Genomic DNA, 18,084 nt, shown 5'->3' with positions numbered 1-18,084 from the left:
ACCCGCGTCCCTCAGTTCTTTTACCTTAGGCTTACTGAAATGATGATAGGACTGAACTTCACTGCTGGTTACCACAAATTAAAGCTTTACCAGTTAAGTCCAGCCACAAACTTACAGACCTCTGTTTATGGCCCGTCCATGGGGGCTAGTGGATAGCTCCCTCACCAACCCTTGGCCATGTACCATGTCCCTGCTAGGGGTGGCCCTGGCTGTCAGCTTCTTGCTCCTTAGTCTCAGTATTGTGCTTGTAGCCTCTGGCTCCCCCTACTGTTGGCCTCCTTGCTTTATGCCCTAAGAGTTCCGCTGCATGCCAGCTGCCACATTATTCTCAATCAGAGTTACGCTAAAGCACTAAGCAGACAGCAACTTGATAATGATTGCTGGTTTAACAACCCCCTCCCCTGCCCAACAACAAGAAGAAAAAAGAAAGGAATGGAACGGAAAAGAAGAAGAAATAGGAGCTCACTTTCAGGATGTACTCTTTACGGTAAAGTGGGAGCCAAGGAAATTAATTAGAAAGAGATCGGTAGCAGTGATAATTTTCTGCTCTCGGACTTCCTTTTTATGAGCCTGTCATCGACTGATATAAGGCAGCTCAGGAACCGTTACCTCCATAAAGGGACGCTGAAATATTCACAGAGCTTCATAAAGAAATGTTTACATTCGGAAGAAAACGATAAGGCCACAAAAGCTTTCTGTAGCACTCTGATAATACACGAGGAATGGCTAGATTTTGGCTGCTTGTTCAGCAAATTTCTTAAGAACGTTCTACTCTTCTTATGATAGTCAGCCATAAATATATATATAAAAACGAAACCACAAAGTGGATTCAGACTTCAGCTGACCTTTAAAGTTTGAATGTGGTGCATGACATTCTGCTCAAACATACTCTGTTTTATTTTAAGATGGGGTCCCTTCTGAAGGAATAGAAACTGAGCTGAAAAGCCATCAAAGGAAAAGCAAACGCATGTGCTTCTGCATATGTGGACTGATCCCCAACTAGAAAATGAAAAGCAAATCTAGTGGATTACACATGAAAATACAAGAAGAGCCTGTTGGATCAGACCAATGGTCCATCTAGTCCAACAACCTGTTCTCATAGTGGCCAACCAGATGCCTGTGAGAATCCTGCAAGCAGGAGCTGTGTGAGATTCTTAATCTCAGGCCATAGGTTCCAGCTCCACATTAGTTAAAAGATTCCTGCATTGCAGGGGGGTTGGGTTAGATCAGCGGTTCTCAACCTGCAGGTCCCCAGATGTTGTTGGACTACAACTCCCATCATCTCTGAGCTCTGGCCTTGCTAGTTAGGGGTGATGGGAGTTGTAGTTCAACAACATCTGGGGACCCACAGGTTGAGAAAGACTGGGTTAGATGATCCTCACAGTCCCTTCCAACTCTACAATTCCAAGATTATATGGAACAGCAGCTCTTTCTCTCCCCTCCTAGGGTTTCAGAAGCATATTGTCTCCAACAGTGGAGGTAGAACACAGCTGTCAAGGTTGGCAAACTTTATCCTCCATGAATTTGTCTAATCCACGTTTAAAGCCAACCACGTTGGTTGCCATCTCTACCTGTTGTGGGATCAGATTCCCTATTTTGGCTATGCACTGTGTACAGTCGTACCTTGGAAGTCAAATGGAATCCGTTCCAGAAGTCCGTTCGACTTCCAAAATGTTCGCAAACCAAATTGTGGCTTCTAATTGGCTTCAGGAAGCTCCTGCAGCCAATCAGAAGCCACGGAAGCCCCGCCGGACGTTCGGGTTCCAAAAGAATGTTCGCAAACTGGAACAATCACTTATGGGTTTGCGGTGTTTGGGAGCCAAAACGTCCGAGTTTTCTCTATCTGCTGACACCAAATCATGAATAACTTTATTCCCTACTGTCTTGTCATTTACTACCTGGCTATTCTTTCAACAAAAGGTTGTAATCTTTCCTCATAGGGGAGTCCCTTGATCATTTTGGTCACGCCTTCCTAAACCGTTTCCAATTCCACAATACCCCCCCCTTTTTTAACCAAATGTTGGATACTTTGATAGATTCCTGTATACAGACTTCTGTCCCCCCTAAATGTTCACCTGGTCTGCAAAAACTGCAGGGTGGGGGGACATATCTCTGCACTGTATCACTTCAGACAGCAAGGGACAGTGGTGAGGACTGCATGGCTGAATTCTCATCCAGCTCTCCAAAAAAGTCACTTCATACGGAAAACTAGCCTGCCAGGAACAAGGCTAAATCTGAATTATTCTCCCTGACATCTACCAATTTTCTTAGTTGAGCAGCAATATCACTATACAAAAATTGTAGTAAGTCAACTATGTGCCAGGACCTCTGAAATGCCTTCTTCACAGCACAGTTCGAGATGGCTGAATCCAAGAGTTTTCCAGCTAGGTCTCAGCTAGAATTTACTGCAAGCTCCAATCAGGGAAAAGATTTTAAAAAAAAAATGGAAGGGAAGGGAATAACCTGAGACAATTACTCCACACAGAACTTCTTATAGCATAGAAGCAAACAAAGCAGGTGTGAGAGTGGTCAGTGCTTTGTTTCCTCAACAAATGTCCACCTGACTCCATTGTATCAGGAACAAAAATCGAAGTAATTTTGTGCCTGCCGCACCTCTCTAACCATTATTACGGTTTCCCTCTTTGGCTTTCCATTTTCTCACTGTGATGTTATCTTGGTACGCCCTTCCTGCTTCACTCTCCCTCTGTTTAGAGTCTTCCTATAATTTGTCCGCACAATGGCCCAAGATTATGATCCACTATTATTGCTCTATTTTCCCACTCCTTAATGGGCTGTTTTCACTGCTACATACACATCTCAGCAACAGATTCCAAGCAAGCAATCTCCAGATAAACATCGCCGGCGCTGAGAATATCAAGAAATGGCTGTCTCGTGAAGATCCCTGTGTGAATGGGGCCTTAAAAGATGAGATGTCTGGGGGAATTTGTGATATATGGTAGTATTGGGAGGAGTTCCCTTCACAGTATTTTGCATACAAATGTGAGTTTGCATTCCACAGTCACTTGGGATTCTTAAGAAAAGTAAAATGTGATGATTTGAAGATATAATAGCCAAGTGGTAAGAAGAAGTTCAACAGATATGGAGATGTGCAGTTTGCTTCTTTTGCTGTAATGGAATGAGAAAGGCTAAACCTGCGGGCCTCTGTGCTTGGTGAAGTTAAAGGTAAAGGTAAAGGGACCCCTGACCATTAGGTCCAGACTCTGGGGTTGCGGCACTCATCTCCCTTTATTGGCCGAGGGAGCCGGCGTACAGCTTCCGGGTCATGTGGCCAGCATGGCTAAGCCGCTTCTGGCGAACCAGAGCAGTTCACGTAAACGCTGTTTACCTTCCCGCTGGAGTGGTACCGATTTATCTACTTCCACTTTGACGTGCTTTTGAACTGCTAGGTGGGCAGGAGCTGGGACCAAACAACGGGAGCTCACCCCGTCATGGGGATTTGAACCGCCATCCTTCTGATCGGCAAGCCCTAGGCTCTGTGGTTTAACCGACAGCGCCACCCGGGATGGGGAAAACATTTGTTTGTCGATTTAGGTGCAGCAATGCTGTGACAGGAGGAGCAGGTGGCAAACAAAGACCAGGAGACTTGAACCAAAATGAGATCACTATTCTATTGACTACAATCAAAGTAGGTCCATAGGCACTGGGTACCCATTTATCAACTTGTTCCCCTGCTGGTTGATTGACATCTGGGGTTCACCAGCAATAGGGGTGAACCACTTCCATGCTGACCCCAACTGGTAGGGGGCAATGTAGCCTGTCAGCCCCCAAGCTGGGCATCTCAACAGGAAGTGCTGCTCTCCAGATCCTTTAATAATGATGATGAAGATGATGATGATGATGATGTACTATTATTATTTATTATTATTATTATTATTATTATTATTATTATTATTATTATTATTATTTCCCCACCAGGGAAAGGATTTGCTGAATTAATTAATTGAACTGGAATGCAAAAAAGGGTGGTGTGAGGAGGTCAGGGAAATACGTAAATGAAAGACAAGATATGGAAAGATTGATTTGTTTTTAATTTTTGTATTCTTCTGTATTTTGTATTTTTCTCTTTTCTCTTTTTTTCTTTTTTCTTTTTTTTTAATTATTGCATTTTTTGTGAAACTTTAATAAATATTATTATTATTTTTAAAAAAACCAACAACATTGAAAGCGCTACCTATGGGGATGTACAGTGGTGCCTCGCAAGATGAAATTAATCCGTTCCTTGAGCCTTTTCGTCTAGAAAAAGGGGGGGCGGGGGGAAAAACGGAACACTTGCAAGACGTTTTCGTCTTGCAAAGCAAGCCCATAGGGAAAATCGTCTTGCGAAGCAGCTCAAAACTGGAGGCATTCGTCTTGCGGGGCACCACTGTATGGGAAAGCCAAATGGGGACTACGGTGTTGTGCACTGTGTGCCTCTTTTATAAAGTCCCAGAGCAGACATGAATGGGCAAAGTCTTCACCCAGGATCCATTCTGAAGCCCCTTGGGAGCCAGTTCAATGGATGATTGGTTCCCAAGTCTCCTGCAACCTGCACCTCCTGCACAGCCGAGAATGGTGGGCAATCGCCACCCCCAGCCCCCCGCGTGCAGAGGTCCAAGAGTCTCGCAGCTCCCTCCCCACACACAGCTGGACCACTCCCAAAGATACTGTATTTTCCGCTCTATAACGTACACCTGACCATAACACGCACGTAGTTTTTAGAGGAGGAAAACAAGAAAAAAAATATTCTGAATCAAATGTTGTACTAAACTATTTAATAAACAACCGGTATATCAGAATCATATTACAACCATGTAAAGTGAACAGTGTCATTAAGAGCCATCATCACTGTCATTAACAAATGAAGAGAGAATTTAGCTGCAGTCTGTGAGATGGGGCTTACCTGTACCTGCCCCCCCCATATTTTATTGAAGTTGGAAGAGGGAGGGAGGGAAGAGAGATGGAGAGCTCACATTTGTACTAGGCAAAGCAGCCAACTCCTATGGGCCTAGGTGCCTTCACCACCACCCCCCATTAAATATTTGAGGGTTCCCAGTCAGCCGGAGGAAGGGAGGTTGCTTCCCTTCTCCCACCTCGCCGAAAAGCCAGCAAGAGCAGCTCCTCCCACCTGCATTCACTCCATAACGCGCACACGCATTTCCCCTTACCTTTTAGGTGGGGGAAAGTGCATGTTATGGAGCAAAAAAATACGGTAAGTGGGAAGTGGGATTCTGTTTTGGGAAGCTTTTAACATTTGATGTTTGCTTTTGTTCATTTATATTTTGTTGGAAGCCACCCAGAGTGGCTGGGCTAACTCAGTCAGAAGGTTGGAGCCCAAGATACAAAGTGTTGTTGTTGTTTTAATGTAAACTTACCTAATTCGTACTTCCTGAAACAGGTCAGGATTCATTCACCAGTGGAAGCCCCGTGTGAGGGCTTCTGCTTGTGCAACAGGGCTTTACCCCTTCTACGCAGACACCAAATCGGCTGGTGGAAAGTGGGGTCAGAAGAACCCCCAGAACAGAGGGGGGGGGGTGGATATTTCCATCTGGCTAGATGGAAAGCTTTCGCAGATTGAATGTTTGTCACAGTGTGACGTTGAATTCCACCCAATATGCCAACCAGAAACACATCTACCCTTCAAAAATAAACACTTCTGCCAACTTTAGAAGGCATTTCTCCAACCAGAAATGTGTGCAAAACTGCTTATGTTATGGAAAGGGGTGTGCAAAAATGCATATGTTAGTGAAAATAACATATACTAAGAAAATATGAGGGCTGGAGCGCCGAAAGCCTGTTGAGCTGGGTGGCAGAAGCTTAAGCGTCTGTTTGGTTGCAACACAACTATGTATTAATAATGGTTACAGCAACTGATTAGTATGCACGCTTGCTGAAGAAATATATGAATTAGTAAACTGGAAACTTAATTTAAATTGTCACTATTTCCTGGTGATTAAATAAGCCATTTAATTTTATTGTTTAAATTGCCTTGATATAAATTAATTCACCAGGAGAGGATTTCATTTTTACATTTCTGTCTGTAGAAATCCATCACATTGAGGAGAGATCTGTGCCAAACATTTCCCCCCGATATTCTAGTGGCTTCTTTATCTCACATGGAGGAATCATAGAATCATAGAATCATAGAGTTGGAAGAGACCACAAGGGCCATCGAGTCCAACCCCCTGCCAAGCAGGAAACACCATCAGAGCACTCCTGACATATGGTTGTCAAGCCTCTGCTTAAAGACCTCCAAAGAAGGAGACTCCACCACATTCAAAGTTACAATCTCTCCCACCCTCACCCACAATACAAAGTGGTACTACCCATAATTCTACCGCCACAATCGATCATATTCTCAGGCTGTCTGAGAATACAGCTCCTGCCTTCACTATGGAAGTAACTCCAGAATTCACATGGGAGGAACACACATTTCAACGTCTCTCCACAAGGGTGCTGCCCCTAGTTTCCAGGAGGAATTACAAAGGAGAAGATGCAGGGTAGTCTCCTCAAAACCAGCCCAGGATTTCTGCAATTACTTTCACAGGATGGAAGCATTGTTGCTGGCATCTGTCTGTCTCGAGAGAGAATGGAGTGCAGCTCCAGGGGTGAAGCTAAACAGCTGTTTATGGTGCTGGAGGAGACTCCTGAGAGTCCCATGGACTACAAGAAGATCAAACCTATGGCCCAGAAGTGGAAACAAGAAGAGTTACCTACGATCGAAGAATGGAGAATGAAAATGATGGACTATGCGGAACTCGATAGACTAACAGGAAGGATCCGGAACCGACGTGATCAAAGATTTACAGAAGATTGGACGAAATTCATTGAGTATATGCAAAAATTAAGTGATAATCAGATAACGTTTGTAAGTTTTAAGGAAGCTCTGTGAAGAGAAAAGGTAGAAATATTGTTAGACTGTAAAAAATTAATTAATAATATGGTGGTGTAATTTAAATTTAAGAAATGTGGAGAAAGTAAGTACCAGGAAGGTTTTTCAGGCGGGAGGAGGGAAGTCAATAAGGAGGAATTTGGATGTTAAAAAGATGTTTTGGGTGTATAATTTGTTATAGAAAACGAATAAAAATATATATATATTTTTTAAAAAGATCAAACCTCTCCATTCTGAAGGAAATCAGCCCTGAGTGCTCACTGGAAGGACAGATCCTGAAGCTGAGGCTCCAATACTTTGGCCACCTCATGAGAAGAGAAGACTCCCTGGAAAGGACCCTGATGTTGGGAAAGATGGAGGGCACAAGGAGAAGGGGACTACAGAGGACGAGATGGTGGGACAGTGTTCTTGAAGCTACCAGCATGAGTTTGACCAAACTGTGGGAGGCAGTGGAAGACAGGAGTGCCTGGCGTGCTCTGGTCCATGGGGTCACGGAGAGTCGGACACGACTAAACAACAACAACAACAGCAGCACCAAAGTGACCTCCTGGGGATGCAAGCCTGGGTAGTGTGTATGGAGGTCCTGAGCTGCTTAAACAACAAGATTTCCCTCTCAGCCTCACCCATGTGGTCCAAAGGAAAGCAGAGCAATAAGTTTGGCACCAGCTTGGCTGCAGGAGTTGCCAGAAAGAGGCGTACAAGGAGCCATCCAACCACTTTAGGGACTCCACTCCAGATTTGTGTAGAGTTTACTCCTTAGCCTTTTATTCTCCCAAATATATCCTGCAAAGCAGCAGTGGTTTAGGATCAGATCAGCCTAGCTGGGCTACCTTCACAGGTTGATGAGCCCCATCTGCCCATAGCTGTCAACTTTTCCCTTTTCTTGCGAGGAATCCTATTCAAAATATAGGATTCTTTAAAAAAGGGAAATGTTGACAGCTATGCATCTGCCCCTCACTTCCTTCTATAGCACGTGCAGAAACCACCTTGATCATTGGATCCAATATTAGGCTATAGTGAATTGAGCAGATGAGACTGTACAGTGGTACCTCTGGTTGCGAACAGGATCCATTCCAGAGTCCTGTTCACAACATGAGCAGAACGCAATCCGCGTCTGCGTGTGCGCAGGTCACAATTCGCCACATCTGCACATGTGCGTGATGTCATTTTGCGCGTCTGCGCATGCGCGAGCAGCGAAGCCCGGAAGTAACCCTTTCTGGTACTTCCGGGTCACCGCGGGACGCAACCTGAAAAAACGTATCATGAAGCAAACACAACATGAGGTATGACTGTATTCGCATTCAGGGGGAAGTCCCTAACTCACGGATGGTCTGAGAACCATTGGCTACTCCCCCCCTCCTTTTAGGTGACTAGTGAAAACTGTTTCCAGGGTTTGGCCTCTGCTACATGCTGACAGCTTCTAGGAGCCACAGGTGAGAGCTGAGTGCAAGGTGGGGACCAAAGGTGGACAAGCTACCCCAGAAGGAGCATGATGTGTCCACCACCAGAGGTGGGTGATGGGAGCATAACCCACCACAAATGAAACATGAGATGAAGACCTCATTCTGAATAATGTGTAGGCAGCCTCTCCAGATGGGAGGACCAGGTGGAGACAGCTCTGGGTCAACACTTTTCACTCCCCATTTCACCCTTGTCTCCCCTTCTTACTATGTCTGCAGCCTGCTTATCTTTTATTGCTCTTTGGCTATTTCTTTCACCAGCTTCTGTGCATAACACATTGATGCACTTCTGTGCGGCAGAAAGAAGAGGACGGCATGTTTAGTATATAAAAGAAGGGGGATTATCTGATTGTGTTGTGGTGGACCAGAGCAAGCTGTCACACTGAGTTGCTATTAATTCCGACTGGGAGAACAAAAGATGAATCCTGACATGATGGGCTGATATGATATGGCACGGAGAATCCCAGCTACAGCTATGACTTTCTTTTTATTGCTCTACTCAGTGCATGCACATGCAGTCAATATACCTTATTTCAGCAGATGCAATACAGCATGAAAGGCAAGGTCCCTCGCAGATGCTGGCTTGAAGATTAGACTATCACTGCGATCACTTTTGCTACACTAACAGCCACCAGGGATGGTTCCCCCTCCCCGTTTTCCCCCTAGCACTAACTATGGCACATGTATGCTGGGGACTGTGATTCTGCAGCCTGTTGCACAGGAGGAATATGGTGCACAGTACCATAAAGTATTGGGACGTGGGTGGTGCTGTGGGTTAAACCACAGAGCCTAGGGCTTACCGATCAGAAGGTCGGCAGTTCGAATCCCCGTGACAGGGTGAGCTCGCGTTGTTCGGTCCCAGCTCATGCCAACCTAGCAGTTCAAAAGCATGTCAAAGTGCAAGTAGATACATAGGTACCGCTCCGGCGAGAAGGTAAACAGTGTTTCCGTGCGCTGCTCTGGTTCGCCAGAAGCGGCTTAGTCATGCTGGCCACATGACCTGGAAACTGTACGCCAGCTCCCTCGGCCAATAAAGCGAGATGAGCGCCGCAACCCCAGAGTCAGTCACGACTGGACCTAATGGTCAGGGGTCCCTTTACCTTTACCATAAAGTATTAGTCTTGCATTACCTGCAGCAAGCTGTCCAGCAATTGTTTTTACCAGTGCAGGACTGGAACAGACAAATGCCCTGAGCAATGATCAGTGTGAGTAAACTCCGAGCAAAGTTAGAGGAGAATGGATGCTAAAACGAGGTCCTAGACTGCCCTATTTAGAGGAGGAGAATATTTGTCAACACCTACATGCCACCAACTGAATCGGGTCTACCAGGTAGATCTTCCTGCCTTAGCTCCTGGGGCATCAACTCTCTGAGCTCATGGCAAGCACTGCAGAATGAAACCAGCAGGAACTGCTATCATTGTTACCCTAGCCCCACTGTCTTCCTCCTCTGGTCTGCAGTCACCTCTTCTTCCACTGCTGCTGCCGCCACCACACCTCCAAGCCCTTCTCCCTCCCTCTGTCATGCTCAGTCCTAGCTCCAAGGGCCTTCTGGTGGTTCCCTTCTTGCGAGGAGTGAGGTTACAGGGAACCAGGCAAAGCACTCTTTGGGTTTGGTTAGTTAACCAGCTTCAAAACCCTAACAGTAATCTCATTCAGTCCACATTTACCAGCCACATTTTACTGGGAAGAATTTCAGACCCTCCAAGTGTCCCTATTTTCCAGGAATGTCCTTGATTTAGAGAAGCCATCCCAGTTTTTGATTTGATCTCAGAATGTCCCACTTTTCCAGGATGTCCCCATTTTCAGTGGAGAAATGTTGGAGAGTATGGAGTTATCTGACCCCCGAGCCGTCTGAAGGCAATCCTGTATAGGGAAGGGTTTTTTTTAAAAAAAAAAATATTATGTTTTTTGGAAGCTTCTCAGAGTGTCTGGGGCACCCCAGTAAGATGTGTGGGGTATAAATAGTAAAAATCATCATTATGGAATGGGATGTCCCTATTTTCATCGGAGAAATGTTGGAGGGTGTGGAATATCATGGGGGACTTTGTCAAAAGCTTTACAGAAATCAATGCACTCTACAATTTGAATTGTACATTATCCTTGGTACCTCAGAATATAACTCTGGTTTTCATTAGTGTATTTCAGGGTGTGTTTGTGTGTTCTATATTCCTGGCTGACCCAGTAGCTCACTGAAAAGCTACAATTTTCTGTTAGCTTTTCCACATGTAGCTGTAAAAGTATAAGGCTCAAGAAGAGAGGATCATGGCAAGGCCTTTAAAAATGTTTACAAGCTTCACTTGTTATAGGGTAATCTCTCAAGGACATCCCATCATGCTGAGTTATGTTTGTAATTACCATGCTGAATCTCGGCTCCTTCCTGGAGCCTCGTGAAATCCGCTATGAGGTTGAGTATATTGCATTGTGTCCATTCCAAAGCAGCTCCTCTGTGTTTTCACAATGGCAGGAGCTTAGGCTGTGCTGCTCCCTACAAGATAGTGTATTATCGTTGTTTAATGTCTGCTTTTATTTTTATTTTTACTGTGCAGAAACAAAACCACAGAGGGAGAATGGGGCCTGAAAGGTCATTGCGTTTAGCCTTTTTCCAACTTGTCGGACTACAACTCCCATCAGCATGCTGGCTGGGGCTGATGGGAATTGTAGTCAAAGAGCATATGGAGGACACCTGTTTAGAAAAGGATGATCTAGTTGATCTCCTCGTTGATGCAGAGAATACACTACTACAGAATTCCTGATAAATGATTACAGAGCATCCCGGTAAAAAATAATAATTCTCTATGCCGAAGTTGCTTGACGCAACTCAGGAATAAAACTATTATTACTATAACTATTAGTCATGTTGTGCAAGGTAAAATATCTCCTACCATGTGCCTTACAGCTTGAAAAACCCCAAAACCTTCACCCATGTATGGTCCCTTCTAGTCAGAATCGACATCACAAATGATGCTATTTTTCTGCTTTCAGATGCTGACTCCAGGTGACTTACTTCTCTATTCTAGACACAATTCCCTCCTGAGACTTTTCATCAATAAATAAAAGGACATACTGCTATCACAGCTGCTATGTGTCTACCAAACCCCTCATTAGCTTGTAGTTTTGGAAAGAGGCAGAGGAAAAAGTGAGGAAGGGGGAGACACAAAACTGATGTTCACAACATTCTCAAAGTACAGTCTGCACACAGAGGGTTTAAAGACTGTTATTTTTCCACATTCAAAGGAAATATATTTCCCCACCCCGCCCCCCATAAAGAGGGCAGGAGGGGGGGAGTAAAAGAAATGCAGCTGGAATTTAAACATCTGTACCATAATAACCACCTTGCCTACTTTTGCTTATGGTTGCAACGCTAAGGTCTTTTCTAAATTGGGGAGATTTGATGCCGAGATGAAACGGGAGCATGTAAACATGCAGAAAAAGTAAGGAAGCCAGAACTTGTTCACACATTCCTTAAGGACAAATAATTATCGCAGCTCTGTCTTATTAAAAGGAGCGCAGGAAAATTCTGTGTCTACCCAAGCGCTGGTATCATTGGAGAAAGGTGTGCCACATCTACACCATACATTTAAAGCACACCGTATATTTAAAACACGCATTCAAAGCACATTGGAGCTGCTGTTTGTTAAGGCTTCTGGGAACTATAGTTCATTGTAGTTCTGTCAGGGGTGAACTACAGCTCCCGGGAGTCTCTGGGGGACGTTAAGGTAAAGGTAAAGGGACCCCTGACCACTAGGTCCAGTCGTGGCTGACTCTGGGGTTGCGGCGGTCATCTCGCTTTATTGGCCGAGGGAGCCGGAGTACAGCTTCTGGGTCATGTGGCCAGCATGACTAAGCCACTTCTGGTGAACCAGAGCAGCGCACGGAAACATGGTTTACCTTCCCGCCGAAGCGGTACCTATTTATCTACTTGCACTTTTGTGCTTTCGAACTGCTAGGTTGGCAGGAGCAGGGACTGAGCAACGGGAGCTCACCCCATTGCGGGGATTCGAACCGCCGACCTTCTGATTGGCAAGTCCTAGGCTCTGTGGTTTAACCCACAGTGGGGGATGCTACGTGCTCTAAATGGGCTCTGAATGTATCGGCACCAGTTTTGGCAGGTGGGTGGTGTCTCACCTGCCAATCATATGGTGCTATTATTGCATCACATGCTTGGTGGGTGGGGCTCCTCACCTGTCAAATGTGCAAGTAGTCTCAGAAGTCTGAAAGGGGAGTGCAGGGAGACTGTGCAAAGCCTTTAAGCTAGCCATGGGTTCCTGCCTCAGCCTGAAACAGCAGCAAAAACAGCTGCTTTTGGGGAGATTAGCCCAGCTGCAGCAGAATCCTGCATACAGGCAACTTTTCCCAAAGGCAGTTGCTTCCCAAAAGGGCTGCTTTCTTTTTTTCTTGCTGTTTTTCCCTCCAGCCAAACCTGAGCCCTTTGCAAGCTGCCTCATGCTGCTCCTTTTGCTAAGGGGTCTGCTTCAAAGAGCAGAAGGAAAGACTGGCTTCTGCTGAAATAGCTTCCCCCTCCTTGAGCAAGGTGCACTCCGATGATGTTCAGTGTCATGTGAGAAAAGCATCATGTGGCTATTTAGTATCATGAATATGCAACGATTCGTAACACAGAAGGGGAATGCAGCGACCAACTCCACAGCACCACCCGCGTCCCTCATGCAGAGAGGTACTGTGAACCTATTAAATTTTTTAAAATCCTAAATTGTTAAACTAGCTCCTCAAGTTTGACCAACACTGTATCTCTTAAACCAGACAGCAAACACAAATTAAATAAAGCTAATGTGAATATGCTGTTGCTTTAATTGCTATTATGGCCAGGTTCTGTGGGTAACTTTGCACTGTGTGGTTTACAGGAACAGAAAAGGTCATTGCAGTGCCACCCTCTTGATGGACAAATGCTGCTAATAATCCCTCTACTTCTCGTTTCCACGAGGATCTGTTTTATGAATGAAACCTGAGCTCATTACGGGTAGTTATAAATATTCCGATTTAGAAATGAGGCGAAGCATCAGCCCACAAAACATTCTGGAAACCGGCTCTATATGAACAGACTATTAAACTGTATCAAGGCTCTATTTCCAGTACCCCAGTAGACTGGGAAAACAGATGCACGGATGGCTTTCTGTATCAGAACTGTATGCATGCCTAATGTCCTTTTCTGCTGTTATATACCAATTTTCCTCAGTTGCCCGGAATTGTAATGAATCAACACACTTAATGTTTCTTCTGCTGCATCCGCATAGATTGCAAGGATATTAATATTGCATTCCTAGAGAGCACAGTCCAGATTGATTTGATTTATTATATTTTTAGGTAGCATTTCCTTCAGATGAATCCCAAATTATTTGTTATTGTTGCTGTTGCTGCCCCGGCCGTTCCATAACATGATTGAACACTGTTAAACACTGTGATAACCTGATAAGCTGTGTTAAGGTCATACACAAAACCTCCCCATCCCCATGACTCATAACCTTTCACTCTGTTCAGCTCATTAAACTACACATACGCATAATGTCCATGGAAGCAACTTCCTCCTGAAGGTTCTTTGGGCTGGAGGTGGGGCAGAACAGGTGAGACCAACCACCCTCTCATGGCAAACAAGAGTCTTTCACACTGCACAGTTTTCCTTCTGCAAACAGCTGCCATAGAAGGTTATTGGGGCTGTAGGGTGGGGCAAGGCAGGCAGAAAAATCAATCTAGTGACCAACACAGAATCCCTGATAGATGTGTTTCCAAATTTGCATCTGAAGCAAATTCTGGGGGGTACTCCGCGGTATGCAGTACTGGCACCTCCCATACCCCAAATGTTAAAAGTGTGGCTATAGCAACTTCATGGTGAGTACCAGCACCCTTTTTTGCTTTTTTTAAAAAAGCACTAATGTGAAGGTTACCTGAAGCAACCAGGCAATTTTCTTCTTTATTCAAAACACATGTCCTTGGTTCAGTAAAACTGAAGGAGTGTTTTCACCCCCATTGTTCTGCCCAGACACTGAGGTCCAGCGCCGAGGGCCTTCTGGTGGTTCCCTTGCTGTGTGAAGCCAAGTTACAGGGAACCAGGCAGAGGGCCTTCTCGGTAGTGGCGCCCGCCCTGTGGAACGCCCTCCCACCAGATGTCAAACAGAAAAACAACTCACAGACTTATAGAAGACATCAGAAGGCAGCCCTGTTTAGGGAAGCTTTTAATATTTAATAGGTTATTGTATTTTAGTGTTCTCTTGGAAGCCTCCCAGAGTGGCTGGGGAAACCCAGAGAGATGGGCGGGGTATAAATTTATTATTATTATTATTATTATTATTATTATTATTATTATTATTAGTGTTGTCAAGGTCAATTTGCATAGGCACACAGTAAAAAGAAGCTGCAGGAAATAAATGGACAGTGCAATCCTGTGCATGACTACTCATAAGTAAACCCCATCAAATTCAATAGGATTTGGTCTCACGTAATTGTGTATAGGAATGCAGCCTTGCTTAGAAGTCCGCTCCGCCCCTCCCAAAGCCACACACACAAACTTGAAACAGGAAACGAGCTCCAGCCAGACTCACAAAAGAATAAAGTTGATGTAAATAGTAATTAGGCCTGCAACCTTTACTTTATTAATTAATTAGATGAACATACCAGTCCTACAAGGTCAGGGAGGAAATGGTTATGGCAGATGAACTGTTAAATTTGAAACATTACTAGGCCAGTGCTGGCAAAGTGAGAAATGGTGTATAGGAGGCCCCTGTACACCTGTCACCTGTCTTTTATTTAAACTGCCATGTGATCTTGGGATGAAAAGTGGTATGCATATTTATTAAATAAAACAAAACAAAAATTATACAGATGAAACTCAGAAAATTAGAATATTGTGGAAAAGTTCATTTATTTCAGTAATTCAACTTAAAAGGTGAAACTAATATATGAGAGACTCATGACACACAAAGCGAGATATGTCAAGCCTTTATTTGTTATAATTGTGATGATCATGGCGTACAGCTGATGAAAACCCCAAATTAACAGTCTCAGAAAATTAGATTATTAAATGAAATCTGCAAAACAAGGACTGCAAATAGAGCAATATTGGACCTCTGAGAAGTAGAAGCATGCATATGTACTCAGTACTTGGTTTGGGCCCCTTTTGCATCAATTCCTGCCTCAATGTGGCATGGCATGGATGCTATCAGCCTGTGGCACTGCTGATTTGTTATGGAAGACCAGGAAGCTTCAATAGCAGCCTTCAGCGCTTCTGCATTGCTCGGTCTCATGTCTCTCATATTTCTCTTGGCAATGCCCCATAGATTCTCTATGGGGTTCAGGTCAGGCGAGTTTGCTGGCCATTCAAGCACAGTAATCCCATGGCCATTGAACCAGGTTTTGGCAGGTGCCAAAGTCCTGCTGGAAAATGAAGTCAGCATCCCCATAAAGCTTGTCTGCGGAAGGAAGCATGAAGTGCTCCAAAACACTGAGTTGACCCTGGACTTAATGAAGCACAGTGGACCAACACCAACTGATGACATGGCTCCCCAAATCTCTTTTCTGACGAGAGCAGCTTTTGCATCTCATTTCGAAACCAAGGATGCAGAATCTGGAGGAAGAATGGGGAGACACACAATGCCAGATGCTTGAAGTCCAGTGTGAAGTTTCCACAGTCTGTGTTGATTTGGGGAGCCATGTCGTCAGCTGGTGTTGGTCCACACACAACCATATTCAGCTGGCATTCCTCCCAGGTAAGTGCCTAAGAGGCACTGAGACATCTCATGTTGCACTCTGACCTCGTCTGACCAGGATTATTTTTGGGGACAGGACTCGGTCTTTTGACTTTCTATCTCATCCTAGGTACAAGAGTCTCTCTTGATGGCACCGTTTTACCATACTCCTTTCATGCTACCAAAGTCCACTCTGTATTCCCTTGAAAGTTTTTATTCTGCCCCTGCTCACCATTCTTCCTGCTAGCAATGCTCACCCCCATTGCTGCGGCTAGTCCCAGGCTGTGCCCCTCATTTTCAGACCTGGGCTTTGGATGCTCGAACTGTATGCCTGGAAATTCAGCTGCCCCATCTTCGGGATGGGATCGTAGACTCCTGACATTTTAAAGTGCTTCCTCCTTTCCCCCTAAATGGTATTATGTTCCTTTTATTCTTGAAGCGCTGTTTCAAAGGCTAAATAACAAAGGGCCCATTTCTTCCCTTCCCCTCGGAAAACTCTCACCCCGTTCTCATTACTCTGGACCGGAGCCCTTTGATTATATCATCAATGTTCCAGCCATCTGCCTTTCATTAGTGCCCCAAGAGAGTCCATTGAGAGGGCTCTGATGGAGGCCTGACAGCTAAAATGGGGCCGATGCCATCATGAATAATATACAGAACCCGAAGGCTAAAAATAATAAAACAGTGAATGGACCTTGACTTTAAAATAAAAATGAATGAGGACCCATAAGCACCAACGCTGCAATGACAGGCAATCAAAAGGGAATCTGGGAATAGTGTCACTGTAAAATAAGCATGTGGAGAGGGTGGGGGCAGAGAGGTGAAGAAGAGGGAAATGATTTTGGGGAGGGAGGGATAAAATCCAGAAAGCATTGTGCAAATCGCCTGGCAACAGAAAACTGCAATTCCTTTAGCATCTAATATGTTTGAGACACGAGCGTAATACATGCTCTGCATCCTCCAGGGAGGCTTATCAAAGGAAATTGTATATTGTAAGGGGGGATTCTTCAATAAGAAATGTTTTATTCACGGAGCAGGCAAGTTTTTCAGATGTGGTGTTGCAGGCTCAGAGTTCTGAGCAGCCAGACCTTTTGTGAATGAACAGTCTCATAAATGATTGCACAAACACAAAGGAAGCACAGCTGGACCTACAACCTTTTGATGTCGGGGAAAACTGATCCCGGCGTCTAAGGGCCTGGGGTTGGGGAGGTGAGGGCTGGCATGCCTGAAATGAATCTCAACCAGCAGGATGGTAAACAGTGGGGCCTCCAGTCCAGTCAGGAAGGATGTGGGGGGTGCTGGGAGTCAAGAAAGGGGAAGCCAGACAGTTGTAGGAATGGCTGTTGTCAATTTCTCCATCACTGCACCCTGGATGTCAGAGCAAAAGCAATGATGGAGCTCCCAGAGGCAGCCCTTTGAAGAACCCTTATGCAGCGGTACCTCGGGTTAAGAACTTAATTCGTTCTGGAGGTCCATTCTTAACCTGAAACTGTTCTTAACCTGAAGCACCACTTTAGCTAATGGGGCCTCCCGCTGCTGCTGCGCCGCTGCTACACAATTTCTGTTCTCATCCTGAAGCAAAGTTCTTAACCAGAGGTAATATTTCTGGGTTAGCGGAGTCTGTAACCTGAAGCGTATGTAACCCAAGGTAAAGGTAAAGGGACCCCTGACCATTAGGTCCAGTCGTGGTCGACTCTGGGGTTGCGGCACTCATCTCGCTTTATTGGCAGAGGGAGTCGGCGTACAGCTTCCAGGTCATGTGGCCAGCATGACTAAGCCGCTTCTGGCAAACCAGAGCAGCGCACGGAAATGCCGTTTACGTTCCTGCCGGAGCGGTACCTATTTATCTACTTGCACTTTGACGTGCTTTCGAACTGCTAGGTTGATAGGAGCAGGGACCAAGCAACGGGAGCTTACCCAGTTGCGGGGATTCAAACCACCAACCTTCTGATCGGTAAGTCCTAGGCTCTGTGGTTTAACCCACAGTGCCACCCGCATCCCTTGTAACCCAAGGTACCACTGTATAAAAGAGGCTGCATTC

The 18,084-nt window shown here is 45.1% G+C and overlaps 1 protein-coding gene across 34 annotated transcripts in view; it reads right to left on the bottom strand.

Moving 5' to 3' along the window:
• NRXN1 (neurexin 1) overlaps positions 1-18,084 on the bottom strand; it is a 1,008,670-nt gene that overhangs the window by 217,356 nt on the left and 773,230 nt on the right. The window lies entirely within an intron of this gene.

The sequence above is a fragment of the Podarcis vaucheri genome, assembly GCF_965113315.1.
Source record: "Podarcis vaucheri genome assembly, chromosome: 3".
Taxonomy (NCBI): domain Eukaryota; kingdom Metazoa; phylum Chordata; class Lepidosauria; order Squamata; family Lacertidae; genus Podarcis; species Podarcis vaucheri.
The sequence above is the reverse complement of the archived record's forward strand: the minus strand, read 5'-3'. Positions and strand labels throughout refer to the sequence as shown.